Source organism: Anser brachyrhynchus (assembly GCF_964034855.1).
Source record: "Anser brachyrhynchus genome assembly, chromosome: 12".
Classification (NCBI taxonomy): domain Eukaryota; kingdom Metazoa; phylum Chordata; class Aves; order Anseriformes; family Anatidae; genus Anser; species Anser brachyrhynchus.
In genome coordinates, this window is record NC_137707.1 from 9,309,546 (window position 1) to 9,324,906 (window position 15,361).

General features: G+C 39.9%; 1 protein-coding gene across 1 annotated transcript in view; it reads right to left on the reverse strand.

The window, feature by feature from the left end:
* Positions 1–616: 616 nt before the first annotated feature.
* Positions 617–15,361, reverse strand: part of LOC308176735 (uncharacterized protein) — a 92,270-nt gene continuing 77,525 nt past the window's right edge. The window contains exon 17 of the mRNA XM_080552866.1: positions 617–664. The gene's annotated coding sequence lies outside the window, so the exon portion shown is untranslated. The remainder of the gene's footprint in view (positions 665–15,361) is intronic.

Here is a 15,361-nt window from a genome sequence, read left to right on the forward strand (position 1 = left end):
GAGGGAAGAAAAGTTTTGACAGTTTCAATTGTCTCAATTTAAAAGTGAGATCAGCTTAATCAAAACCCATTTTTTTCAAGTATGTTACATACATACAACTGCAACTTATTTATGGTAATATCTGAAAAAGTTTCCCAGTTAATTGTCATAGGGCAAAAAGTACAAAAGAGAACCTCTCCATAGTTGTATGCAGCAACTGAGATTTACATAGAAAAAAAGTCACAGTTTAGGCTAAAAATCTTGTTTCACATTTTAACCTGTTCCTATTTTGTATCAGAAAGCAATTTATTGACATTTGCACATAAACTTGTGGACATAAGTTCTGTTGGACTGTAAGACTTAATCTACATTCAGATCATTCTTTAAGACATGGTGTTATTCCCCTACCTGAAGTACACAAGCTGCTCAGCAGGTGTTTTCTTATGATGCTGAATCTGGAACTCAAAGAAGGCCGAGCAACACCAGGTGAGGGGGAAAATCCCTAGCATGGGTGGCTGAAAGCTATGCACACATGCCACAGCAAGTTTAGACACCTCCATTCCTCAATCTGCCCTTGGTGGTCAATGACTACCTAATTTATATCAAAGTTTTTGAATTCAGAAAAATAATTAGAAAACCTGTTTTCAGTTCTCCTCTCCTTTCTCCATGTATTGAATAAGCTTTCCTGGGGAAAAAAAAAAAAAAAAAAAAAAAAACAGATTTTAAAAAGCTTGGAAGGTTTAAACACTAAGTTTTGCCTCTGTGTAAAGCTACGCACTATTCATTTTACCTTAAAACATGATGTATATTCACTGTGAGGGTGCAGTATATCAATCACTCAAACACACTCTTTGCAACTTTGAAATGAAGTCACTTAAATTGCTTTTAGAAAATACACTGTTTCTGTAGGTATGTTCCCAAATTAAATGCTATTTTAACTTACGTATGAAATACTACTTGCAAGTGAAAGAGCTGAAGTGATTTTCTCTTCTGTTTTGCTTATGTCTTCCTTCTCACATCATGTTATTAGCAGCCCCAGCCAGGAGCAGCCCAAATCTGCCCACCCTATGCCCCAGCAGGACACCACAGGGCCAGGCACACACCATGGACCCTCGGGAGAAAGATTCATACTTGCTACAGCCAGCAAGGCAGCGTATCAGGGCAGCTCAGTTCTTACAGAAGTAAATTTAGAAAAACCCTTTGAAGTGCAATCTGACTGCTGCTTAAAACCACTTCTTGAAAACAAAAAAGAAACAGTTTAGGTGTCTATAAGAGAGCAGCCATCCCAGCCCTGTCTGCAATTTGTACTTGTCACACAGCCAGAGCAGGGGGATGGATGGGGTTAAGTCCCTGAGGAAGCACAAGCTGTCCTCCTTTTGGTTTTGCTACTGAGAATAGGACAACCTAGCACCAAATTTCAGATAAAAGACACTACTGACAGTTCTCTATTGAAAAGAAGTATGTAAATATCAAAGCCGAAGTGTAAAGACTGAGTCATCTCTAACAAGAACACACACTCTTTGCTCTCGTTTATAATACTGTAGGGATGCTGATGTTTATGCCATTAAGAGGAAAAGTCTGATCCAAGAAGTTTCAAAAACAACAGCAAACAACAACAAAATCCCTTGTGGCTACCATTGGCTTAGGTCAGTAGCAGGTACAACAGAAGCACCACACTTTATATGGCTCAAGATGAGTGACAGCATTTTAAGCTCCACATCATCTAATTCTACTCAGAGCTTAGGCTACATATCAGAACTGGAACGGTTTCCAGTAGCTTGTAATGCCACGACGCCTACAGCTGCTGCCCACGTGAAAGTGAAACTAGGACTAGAATTAAGAGAACCATTCACTGCATAGCCTAGGAAATAAACTATGTTAAACTGACTTGCAATATTTCTAGCAAATTTTCTTGTACTGGACTGACTACTACTATTCTGTAAGTTAAGTTTTACCACCACTATACCCAGGAATTAAGTAAGGCACAAACATACTGAGAGAGATTTAATAAACTGAGCAGCAAACACATCCCAAAAAATACTGCAGTCCACCAATGAAGTAGATGTTGAGAAAGGGAGAAAAAATTAGCCATATGAAGTCATGCATAAGATTAATCAGATGAGTTGTGAGGAAATAGATCTGTAAGATACAGCAACTACCCTACTTCGAAATTGTAAAAGCCAACATGAGTTGTCTCAACTGCCAATAAGTCCTTTCACATGAACACCACCAAACGGGCAATATAATTTTACCTATATTTCTTCTTCTGTGACATTTCAAAGGTTTGGTTTCAGAGATCCACTTGCTGTTAAAATATAATATGATGACTAAGATCAATATGCAACAAAATAATCCACTTTTTTCTCTGTTGTGACTGGGTAATACACACACCTCAAAGTGGGATAGAGAACTCCCTCCACATCCCAAAAAAAGCAGCAACCCCCCAAAAAAGACCTGCAGTTTTTTGTGTGTTCATTTATATACCTGATTGTATCTGCTGTCACTGCCCACCCCCAAGGAATATCTGGTCCCTAATGGTCAGAATTACCATCTACAAGCAAAAGTACTCACTGTGTTAAGGGATACAGCATCAAAAAGTTGCAAACATTAAATGATTTTTTAGTTTGTTTGTTTCCTGCTATCGAAACCAAAAGCTCATCAATAAGTATATCAGTTCCATTTTAGCAAACCTTAGCCTGCATTCAAAGTTGCAACACACCCCAGTACCCATTGATGTTGATTCAAATCTTCACATTTTTCAGGCAAACAGTATTGCACATTTTTACCAAACACAGGTTCTTTTTGAATTGACCCTAGGAAATAAGATGTGTAATCCCTCGTGGACATGAGGCATTCATTGTATTTTTTTATAAGAACATTACTCTCTATTCTTTTCGATATCTGATAACAGTCATCCAGATCAAAAACGTGGATTTTTAGCTGTCCTAATTTGATTTGCTCTTTTGAACATGAACAATAGGATGCATGTAAAACGTATGCCTGCAAGTCTGCTTACCAGTAACAACTACCAGTTATAAATCAACAGGCTTCTAATTCTGTCCTTTATTTCTGCAAACAACTCAGGCATGGGTCTTCTGATTTATGTAGCATCTTCATGTTTCCTCATGATGCTGCTACACTTGCACAGGGAGCACAGCTCAAACCATTCACTAAGTCAAAAAGAAGACTGCTACTGTTATGACATAATTTTATGAGATACATGGCCCTGCTCTTAACCAAATCAGAATGCACCCTCATCTGTGTGCCCATCCTGATGTTCTGGCACTCTCTTCAATAGAAAATTAACCCCAGGAATAATGCATAACTGCAACTCTGCGTTGTTTCTCATTCCAACAATTAAGCTTCATCCTTCCCCTTAATAAATAATATTCTGAAAAGTTGAACATTTAATTTAAAGTATAATTAACACAACTGTTTAGGTTTACCAAGCACAGCTAACACTATGTGGACAATCCTAGTTTACTTGGCTAACAAATCATCCTTTCAACAGGAAAGCACATTTGCTTCAGGCATGGCCCAAATTTAGCAAAGTCCCCGTGTGACATAATTGTGCACCCTCTGGTGCAATTTCTTAACCTTTCTTAGTGCAAAATTTGACTCTAATATTGTTATTCTGCAATTAAAATAACTCTAAAATAGCTATCGTAACATAATGTCCACAAGGAAGCAAATAAAGGCTACAGGGGCAACCTAAGTTCTTTCCACTAATAAAAAGAGTCTGTAAGGTTGGCAAAGCATTTTTTTTTTGACCTTGACATCAAGAGACTTTTCCTAATATAGCTATTTTGCATACTCTAAAATACATAGTAAAGCTACCTTCTACAACACTGATGAAAGACAAGACTCTACATTATTTGCATGCTACTGTATTCTGCAGACACACACTGGGAGAAGAGAGCAGGTCGCAAAGCTCCAAGCACCAGCTTCATTTTCAGATGAGTGCTCTGGAGCAAAACACCCCAAAGAAGCTGGAACATACCATGCTGACACTGGCACACGCTGATCCACTACGCCGGTTCAGAGACGTGCAACTGAAAAAGCAGACCGCCCATCTAGCTGCTGCCACTGAGGAGGCAGAAGCCTAATTACTGAAGTCTTGTTTCCAGAGCTTCTTAAAAGCATTTGAAAGCCCCTTCAACAACTGAAAAGGAGATACTTCGAGCCTGGCAAGAGACGACAACAACAAGGACAATCTGTGATTCCTGTTCTGCGAGCTTGTGTGGGGACATACGGTTACACAGGGAGCTTCTTTACTCCTCCAAATTCCCTTTCGCAGATGACAGTTTGGGGAACGGCAAGGGAGCTGCTACTCGCGCTCGTGCACAGATGGATGGGAAAAGGACACAGCCGACATCCCATACAGCAAGCTGAATGAGGAGTTAAGCACAGCCAACTAGAAGCTTTATGGTGTTTACTCCCTCCTGGTAAGGGAAAATAGCTGAGTTTTAATCCTCAGGCTGAAAATAGCTAAGTGTAATTGAACATTCAACGGCAGCACCACCAAATAGCTGCCAGGCCTCAGCCTCTCCTCAGCCACGCGCTGCGCTTCCCTCACTGCACCACACAGACAGGCTGAAGGAAACAATCCGGCAGGAAACGACTCAAGGACGCCCATCAGGATTTATTTCTCCAACCAGGCTTTAAGCCCCAACCCTGCTTACTTCCGAGTCAGGGGAACTTGATGCTTCTTGACCAACCACGGCAGCAGGCACAACCCCTGCCTGCCTGACGCCATGAGAACGAAGCTGAGGTGCGGCGGGACGGGCCTAGGCCTTCCTGGGGCAGCAGGACCAGGGGCTTGCTGCAGCACCTCAGCCCTTCAGGTAACCAGGGCAGGGGGGTCACTGCTCCTGCAGGGCCTATTTAATGGACTGTCTGTTGTGCAGCAGTCCTGTGCAAAGTAAACAGAAAGACAAAGCTATAGCCTTGAGATCAAGGGGTACGCATGCTGATGGGTGCCAACAAAAAGTAGCTATCCTCTAGACATTTCCTACGCTCTAAGCCCACCTATCGCCTTCCAGGTGTTTTTCATAAAGTTCTGGTAATCTTGCATAGCATTATGAACAGTCCTTCAACAATATTTCTAGAAGAATACAACTCTGTTGGCTTGGTTTCTTCCCCCCCCCCCAAAGGACCCTGGTCCAAATCCTTGGATTAAAGTTGGCTTTCACATGTGCTTTTAGACCTCACTTATATTAAAGCTAAAGCATCCCACAACAGTCACAAACAAAATACCTTGAAGAACAGCTCTAAGTTTGGGTGCTCTTTTCATCTACTTCCATTTAGCATCAAAAAGTCGATTCACTTTTTTTTGTAAAATGGTATAACATCATTTATGTAAGAGCTACATAAATCACACAGTAAAGTCTTAAGAACTGTAATATGACTATCTTACAGATGTGAAGATTAAACTAGTTTCTTAATTCACCTGTATTATTATTATTATAGAAACTGCTGCAAAAAGTACCTTCTCTTTTGGCAGTTCTGCTCTTGGTGTTCTGCCTGCCAACCACATGCAGATCGGCCTAGTGTTATAACACTGGTATTTGCACTAGTGCAAGCAAATGGCAAAATAGGACCAAGCAGCTGCTTTTGCTTTCGTCCCTATGCAAATGAAAGTTAAGAGCTCAGCTTCTTGTTCCATCACAGAACCCAGTCAGTCTTTTCAAGGTAAAACTGCCTTCAGCTGGCACAAGTCCCAGAGTCTTATTGTGGCTTTATGGGGCTTTTCACTGCTACAGCTGTCAAATTAGTGACAGTTCAGTATGGCTTGTTGATGTGTGCACTCAAAAAACTACGAGCAAGGCTGAGACCATCTGATCTCATTTTTACTTCTTATACTGTTCTGAACTGTCATACTAGATGTGCTTCTTTCTGACACTTCAGGGTAGTGAGAACTCCACAGTGGGTCTAAGAGGTTCAAGATAAGTTCATTAAGCCAATTTGTTAATCATCTCCATGAATCCATTTCTTATGAGACTTTGTGTAATAGATTTTATAAAACCTTAATGAAAATCTAATTAGAGCCAAAGGTCTTAGAAAGCTTTTTTTTCCCCTCTCCCCTCCCTTTTTCCTTTTAATTAGGAAGTGATAGGAAGGGAAACAAAAAGCCTAAAGCTTCTAGTGCAAAATTCATACTCCGAGTTTCTGTCTATACTGGAGAGGTGACCTTCATAATCATTTTCCCCCACTGTAACTACGCTAGAGAAAGTAACAAAGAAGCTTTAGAATAAACTACAAATTATTATTATTTCTTTCATACGTATGTGCATCTTCAGACAACGTAAAACTCTTGATGTGTCTATATACTGATATTCTACCACGTGAACTGTTGTAATTGAAAATACTAGGGCAACAGTCTGTTGCCCGCATCTCTATGAAAAAAGTAGTTTTTTCAACAAGTTTTAATGATGGAGAAAAGTCTGTCTACTAAGCAGACTCTTCAAAAATATCCAAATTTGCATTTAGAATACAAATATACTAATCTTATAAGTATGAGGAAACAGAGAACTGCATGCCACTACACCTCTCCTAAACAGTATGCAAGATGTCAAAGATGTTGAGGGACTAAAATAATTAAATCAATTTGTTATGATTCAGTAGAAACAAATGACAATAGTTTCAGCTGAGAAGAACAAACAAACATACCAACAGGGAACCAAATCCTGAGGTCTTTGTTCCATCTTAATCTGGCAACTCCCACCGAGATTAACTGACTTTGCTTGAAGATGCGACAAGTTTAAATTGAACAAGGCCACTAGGATTTTCCCCATGAATAGATTCTGTACAGGAGCTTCACAGAGACGGAGCTGTATGTCATATTGGATAATACACTGAATACAAGTTAACAATAAAACATTGTCACATAAAAAGTGAATGCTATTTAGGTCACAGCACTAAGTATGTAAAATAAGCATGATTACCCAGTCCCATTAGATCTCAATCAGAGCGTGTGTGTTTTGGAGCATCTCGCTTTGGAGATGGACAGATCAGAGGGAGTTCAGAGAACAGCATCTCAGATGATAAAAGGTTTGGAAAATAAAAACTGTACTCTGAGAAGACACTACATTAAGAAAGCTTTCAAAAGACAGTAAATTGAAATAGTAAGGAAGTCAATGCAACGAAGTTGTCAAGGTTCGACTAGTTAAAGTCATTTCCTAAACCTTTTCTAGCATTAAGAAATCACTGCCTTGCAGCAAAAATACATAGCGCTGATAGTATTAATCCACGGCCCAAACTTTCAGAGTTCAGTGGCAAATGTAAATTAAGACTATTAGTCAGTGTTAATCTCCTCCATCCTATCCAGCCAACCCATAATATAGATCATATAATGCAATGTTTTTCCAGAAATAACGCTACAGAATCCCACAGGTAGTAAATTAGAGCCTACAAGCTTCACTTCACCTTCTGCCACACTACCCAGGTTTTATTTATTTATTTTCAGACTTACAATACCTCCAGCATTTAAAACCTCCTTTGAGCATGTTTATGAAAGCCCAGCATGAACAGACCTATTATGGTAGAAAAACGAGCACTGGAGAAAGAGCCTTACATTTACACTTAGGCTCAGTCTGTTCAGCTCATCAAAAAGGAGCGACTTGGTGTGCTTCAGCGTCCTCACTGTGCAGTGCAGCACTGCCATTAACCCAAGTCCAGCTCCAACCTGCCTACCTACACAAACCGCACAGCCATGCCAGCACAGTGTTGCATCTGAACTAATTAAACACAAAAGGAGGAGGGAGGGACAGAAAAGAGACTAATTAGATCAGGAGGAACATTCCTCTGACATGTCAATACTGTTTTCTGGACTTGCACTAATCTCTCTGCTGAGATGCGCTACACAGTGAAGTAGTAGAAGTTTCTTTCCCAGGAATAAGATGCTGGGCAATAAGAAAGCTTTCTACTGAGAGGAAAAGTAACAAAGAGGATACTGAAACCAAACAAAAGAAAATCAAACTTAATTAAGACATAGATTTTAAAGAACAAGGGCAAGCAACTGTCTGAGCGAACTGCCAAGAAAAATGATTAGAAGACTTCAAGATATATTGTTTCCAGGTAGAGATGCAAACTCAGGCAATTATCCAGCTGAGCACAACAGAGCAATAACTTCTGGACTAAGTCATAGAGATCATAATAGATTTTCTACACCCTTCTGGCCTTAATACTTACTAACCTAAATTAAAAGTGTTTGATATTGTACTGCAGGTCTAGAAAATATATGATCTTTATTACGTTGACTGCAATCATGGGTAAAGTGACATACTGCTTTTTAAGTGCCCTTTCAACTGAACACAGGAATACAACTTCGTGTGGGAGGAAAATTGAGAACACTGCAATATGCAAGATAGGAATAAACAGCAGCTGTCTACACATACACAGAGCCCTTCACCAAATTATAGCACAGGATACCAGGCTGCCCCCTTGCCTTGCTGTAATTTGCTTTCTACGTGTGGTAGCGTGAAATGAGGAGGTGCTGGGGGACACAATGTTGGCAGTGAACAGGAAAAACACTTATTTCCTAGGTGTGGATGAAAAGCTTTATTATTTATACAGAAGTGATGACACAGAAGGCATTGTGATAATAAAAAACTATTTTAGGATACGTGCAACCCAAACCAAACTGCACTATGACCACACTCACTATATCCTCTGCTACTTTACTGGATGTTGAGTGGCTGAAGTTCATTACACCTTCTCTTAGCATTTTGGAAAGTATTCTCTGCTTATTTGTGCAGGCTTCTATTGGCACCCACAGTGGGACTTTCATTTGCCATGCTAAATTGGTCTGCCTGTCAGGTAGCTTTTAGGTCACCAAGACACAGAAGCAAAAGGCAGAGCGCCCGCATAAAAAAAATCCTGCCTTTCTGCTTAGGTTAGGCCAGAGCTGCTGCAGGAACATGGAGCCCCAAGGCCCGTACCCCCACTTTACTACATGAGGTAAGGAAATGCAGTTTTTCCCTGTTCGACTTGTTTCAAACAGATGGTTGTGCTATGAAAAGAACAGAACAAATGGTTTTGTTTTAGTAAGTAGTGTTTCTTTAACCCATATTCATGAGCACAAAAGTCAGGAAAGAGCATCTAGCTGGATTGCTTCTCCCATGCTAATCATTCATGTTAATCCTCATTCTATTTCTGGGTTCCATATTCAGAAGAAATATACTGTTAGCCTGATTTGTCTTCTGGAGTAGCTTTGGGAAAATGTCCAAGTATTTTGTAGCAATATCTTGTATCCACAAAGGTACAATTCGGAGTATCTGCATCTTGATGTACACCTACAGCATGATAGGCATGAAATGTGTAGCTGATGTTCCTGAGTGATTGAGTGACAGAAGTTGTACAAGTTTTAAGCTGGAAAATAATACTCATTAGAAGAAAATAGACACTCAAAATTTTTGCTTGATCCTGTTTATGCAGCATGCAAGATCAGGATTAACACAGTTAATATTAAATCCTATCTAGGCCTGCTAGCTGTGATCAGTCCTACAGTACCTACGCCCAGTGAAGCTGTTCTCAATGTCAGTAAAGACTTTTTTTAACCAAGAAACAGGTGTTGCTTTCCATAGGGATGCAAATCAGTAATTTTATAGTTCCTTTAACATTTCAAGTGTAAAAACAAAAGGTTGAATCCAAGAAGACAACTGTCATTTTTACCACCGAATTCAAACATTGCTATTATCAATACACACCTTTCCTACAAGAAAGGAAGTATAACTGAAATCCAGTCCTCTGACATAGCTTGCAATGCCAATCACGTCTCCTTTAGACTAATGCACAGCACATACTGATATGCTACATATATGTTAAACGCAGTCAGTTTAGCAGACTATGGAATCTGAAGTTGCACTTCTCCCTAGGCAAGGTGCCTCGTTGTAAGAAATGTAAGCTTTAGTGTTAAACCTAACCATCAAAAGTAATTCAGTTCTCTCACATAAGAGCTATCTGATTTAGGAATATAAACAGATTTAAGTACATGATTTTAGGTACAGACATCAGACTTCTGGCATCTGTATTTTCACCCTGGCTGTCTCCAGCCCAGGAAGCAGACAAGATTCCAGCTGGCACACCTAGGCTGCACCAGCACCACCGTGGAGGGCTCAACGGGCACTCTGTGTCACATTTCATCAAGATACTGGCTTTGAAGTTGGCCACACAAACCTACCTGCTCACTGCCTGCCGTACATCCTGACTGTTGCCTGTAAAACACAAAGTCTATTTCTGACAATACTATTTCTATATCACTTTTGCTCTACGGCCTGTTAAAGTTTCAGAAGAATGACTTCCCTTATAGATAATCCTGTAAGACATCTTGCAACAGCTGGCATTCCTGGGTTTGTTAAAAAGTTTATAAAGCAAAATAGAGCAAAAAAAATCAATACTAAAATGGCATTTTAAAAGTGAAGGGAAGGAAATTTGGCTTTGATCTTAAAATGATTACCACTTTCTTAAAAAAGAAAGGCTCCGTATTTTTTGCATTTACGTCAAACACAAAGACAAAACCCAGAATGTGCATCCAGGCTTTTCTAGGATTCAGATATGCAGCTTAGATTTGTGCTTGCCTTTGCCAGCACTGTACATTTTTATTTTAATAAATACCTCATCTATGTGCATTCCTGCATAATGGATAGTTTTCCTTGTTTTGGTTACTTATGTTTAGTTTTCTGCAAATTGCCAAATATACATACAGGGCCTACACAAACAGATCCACACACTGATGGAAACTGAAATCTCAGCTAAGTGTGGGAAAAAGACTGCTTACATTTTTCCCAAAGATAAAAAAAATAATTCTCAACTTTACTTTTTGATACTATATCTACTTATGCAACAGTTTCATTATGACTTTAGAAATTCAGCAACAGAAAAACAAAGGGCCAGCTAATCAACATTTCTGCTGTTTACAACATTGTGTGATGTTACTTCTGGGAATGGCTATCAGTTGCTACTTTATTAAGTTATTTTAAAGGATACCTGCTGGCACAGTATCTGTCCATTATTCACAACATATTTTAAGTAACATTATGAATATTGCAGTAGTTTTTCATCATGTTTCAGAAGTTTCCTGAAGAGATTTTTTGATAAGTTTCATATACTTTGTAGTATACCTTGCAAATCCTAAGTATACCTTTAGAAAAAGCCCAGAAGTAACACCACTTCTCAAAGAAATAAGAACACTGATTAAAAAATACGCATCTTTACAGGGGCTCCATGAAATTCTTGTTATACTACAGGGACCATATCCTCCATGGGTCAGATAGGATGCTACAAGTTTGACATGAGTTTCTGAAACTCAATGTGTACAACTGAAAATTAATTTAATAACAGAGGAAAACACAAAAAGTAAGCCAAGAAAGAGGTATTAAACAGTTTTGCTTAGCTTGTGCCATGCTGTTTGTGATGTTATCAATACAGCGTAAGAGCAAAGGACACATATTAAAGCACTGCAAAGGCAGAAAAGCAGAATGCTACATGGACAACAGCAGCAAAAGCTAGATTTGGGCATGTAATGGGTGCCATTTTCACCTAGTTTTATCTATATTCAACTACAGGTTTTTGTTGTTGTTGTTTTTAAATAAAGCCCCAAACTCTCCCAAAAAGTCTTTTGCTCGTTTTCTATTTTGCTGCAAAGTCCATCTAAAAGAACTGCCAGCAGTCTGGTTAGCAACAATATCAGCAACTAACACTGAGTTCTTGGTGGCATTCACTCTGTTACTTGACAGGTTTAGCTAATTTTGCTTTATTAAGATCCTGTTATCTGCATAACAAGATTAGGACCTCATTTTATCTAATTTATCATTTATTTCTTAATCTTGAGGCCAGCTGTTGCAGTTTCATGGTAGATAATTCATTGTTCTTTGTGTTGTCTAACAAATCAGCTTTGGACATCATTCAACCATTGCAGCAAAGTCTGCTCAAGCTTTAACAGAGTCAGATCTGTTGCACCAATAGAGAATAACCAGATAAAAGGGAGAAACCTGCCTAATGTCTCTGTGCCACTTTGATCCAGCTAGAGAATGGACGACACGTGTCTCTGCAGACTCCTCTCTGGGATGCTTTGAAGCACATCTACTCTTTTAAACAGATTCTCTTAATTAGGTGAAACACTACCCCTTATGAGAAATTTCTTTTGAAAGCAGGAGGAACCCCTCCCTCAGACTCTCAGCTGTAGTAACTGTGTCAGGCTAGTGGTCCCTTGTAAACTCCGCAATGCTGGTTTCGTGGTTTTTTTTTTTCCCTTCCTGAACACACTGATTGGGCTCTGTATCTGAAGATGCAATCCATGGGGAGCTAAGGAATGTAAAATAACTGGGAAAAATAAAGTAAGTGAAAAGTAGACAGAACAAATGTCCTAGGCATTATATTCTATGTTAATAATTACCACAGATTCTTACTTTTAATGAGGACACCACCTGTTTTGACAAAAACTTGAAAAGCAGGAGGGATTCTGGAATGCCATATCCATCCAGTCACAATTTCTTTTGAGATTAGATCTGAAAGAAGTGTCAGAGAATTAATCTGTAGTCCCACCAGACACACAGGAAGAAGTAGTCTGTACAGGTGAGAGAATGCACATGAACAGGTATCCAATAAGTGTAAGTGCTAGCTTCTTTCCTGGGAGTTTTGGACCAGAGAACCCACAGCGATGCAGTAGATAAAGAGCCTAGCTTAGAACTGCTAGAATTCTAGAAGATACGAGTTATTTACACACCATCTGTAAATATGTTGTAAAAATGTTACTGCCATCCTAATCAACCTGGTCAAGATGTTTTCCAGAGCAACCATTAGAAGCAGCAATGGAGCACTACACCAGAGCCGCGCTGCCCCCTTTTGCCATGCATCTGGTAGCTGGCTGGATAGCCACGTGCAGACAGTTACAGCCCTGGGGTGCTCTGCAGCTCCTTCCCTCCCAGCAGCTCCCCAGCTTCCCCCTGCCCCGACCTCTCGGTCTGTCCTGCGCTCAGCCCCTTACACAGCTTCGGGCACACACTGCGATTCCCCCAGGGAAGACTGACCCGCTTAGAAACCAGGCTCGCAAAGGGGCACCTAAAACCCCGTAACTTACAGACAAGCTTAGGAAGAGTTTGACAGGAGAGCTGGTGAGTGTACAACACATTTCTTAACAAAGACGACGCTGACCAAGTGATCCGTTCCCATTTCCAGGGTACGGCTTCCCTGTGAGGCGGGTAGCACACAGCTCCAGCAGGGCCCTCCTGCACTGGGGCAGCTGGTAGTTGTACGAGATTTAAGCCTGAGAGACTGAAGTGCAGCTGACTGGTTCTGGTGCTTGGTAGGCATGACAACTTCTCTTGTGATTAATTCTGACAATAATTTAGTTTTAGGATCCTCTGACAAAAGTCTTGGCTGCTACAATATTAAACAAGAGATAAATTCAAGGAAATATATGTGCTATTTTTTTTTTAAATCTTCATAATATTGCTAGATTAAGATCTCAATTCAGAAAGCACTGACATTTGGAAGCATTACAGTTTTTGTCAGAACACAGCACAAGTATTTTATGGTTCCTAGGACCAATCCTGGATAACTATATACTGTGTTTTCTGATCAGATTTCTCCCAGTAGAGAACTCTGGCCCTAATTTTACAGCTGCTTTGCAATTTAAGCAGAATTCCAGAAAGCAATTAGCTGTAACCATCAAGACCCAAGACCTTTTTCACCGAGCACCACCCTTGTGTGCCTGTGCCCATCCTCTTAGATATTGTAATCTCAAAATTCAGAGCTAACCATATACAGCTTTCTACCCGCCATGGAGACTTACTGCTCAAGCCATACGGAAATGACAGCCACAATTAATTCAATGCAAATTATGTTATAGGCATCAGTGCAGACAGCTTCAGCTCTGCAACAGCCAAAGATTGCTCTAGATACCAGCTTGTTTTCACCTTTCTATTAGAATTTTTCCCTATATACATTATCATTATAACCACCAGGTGCAATGCCGCCTTTCCTCCCTCTGCATGCTGACATTTGGAACTCAACTTTTAAACTCAAGAAAGGTGATCAGCGGTGGGGAGAAGACACTGCACACTGAAAACAAGGACAAGAATTACTGACTGGAAACATTATAAATGAAGAATAAATAAATACCAGCCTGTCCTACTGGAAGCCAAATCAAACCATAGTTGTTCAAGGCAGATTCCAGGTGGCACAAACACACTGGCACAACTCAGCTAACCTCAAAACACCCAAGATCTTTGACATATATTCTTAAGCTGAGGAGGTTCGAGACATTACTAATATCTATGCATCTCTACTGTCATATATAGTCCAGCATAAAGTACTGGGCATAGTAAGGAAGCAAGTGCACTAGGGAAGATGTGTAAGTGCCATCCCTGCAAAGAGGTAACCTTCAGGGAGTGACAGAGCTGGAAAATGGATGTGGGTGTTTTAAGCCACATCTGAGACTTCACAGGACATACCCATTACAAACCGAGGTGATAGCCCCCACATCAGGCACAGCACAATTAACAGGGGGAGTGTTGGCAATCACACTTCACCTGCCCCTCCTGGTACTTTCCGAATCAGCTGGCCAATGTCAAACAACCTAGCACTACACATGCTAACAAGAGATACTTATAAACACCTCATCTTACAACATTCTACATGGTGAAGACAAACATCTGGCTGAACTATTTTCTGCCCTATGAAGGAAAAAGGTAACAAAAGAAAAAAATAATTAATAGTTCGAGGCAATTTCTTGTTCGGAGATAGTAAGTGTAGAGGAAGGTTCATTAGAAAAAAATTGCTGAGGCAGAAATAACCTCAATGAGTGAGAAAATGTCTAGTTTATATCCCATAGTTTAGAGATAAGAAATGAGATAAGTAAGGAGTGTTTTCCTACAAATAATCATCTACTTTTCTTCTGCAAAAACAAACAATGCTATTCACACTTGGCATTTGTATTTCTTAAGAGGTACTACAGATGAGCTAATTTATTGTGATATAGTTGACCCTTTTTCAAGAATAATAAAACTTCTTCCTTTACACACTAATAGAAGTTCAGTATAAACTGCTGTCAAAACATGCTACCCCAAACATAGTCCTTAAATAGCTCTCCCTGCTGAATTCAGGCTTCGACAGGACTGGACATTCCAACTACAGACCATCACCAACATAGTTGTCCAAAGGGCAGAAGAGTGCCATCGAGTCTTGGTTACCCTGCGTTCTCAACCTTCCTTCCCTTCCTCTCAGCTTAAATTGGAGGTGCAATAGGGATGAAAATAAACATTAATTTGATTTCAGTGCAACTACTGAAGTAGGATAATTCTTATGTATTCTGGGAAAGGAAAAGCAGGCTCCATTTGAAAACAGAAATGAACAGAACCAGTAATTGCAAACTACCTGCTTT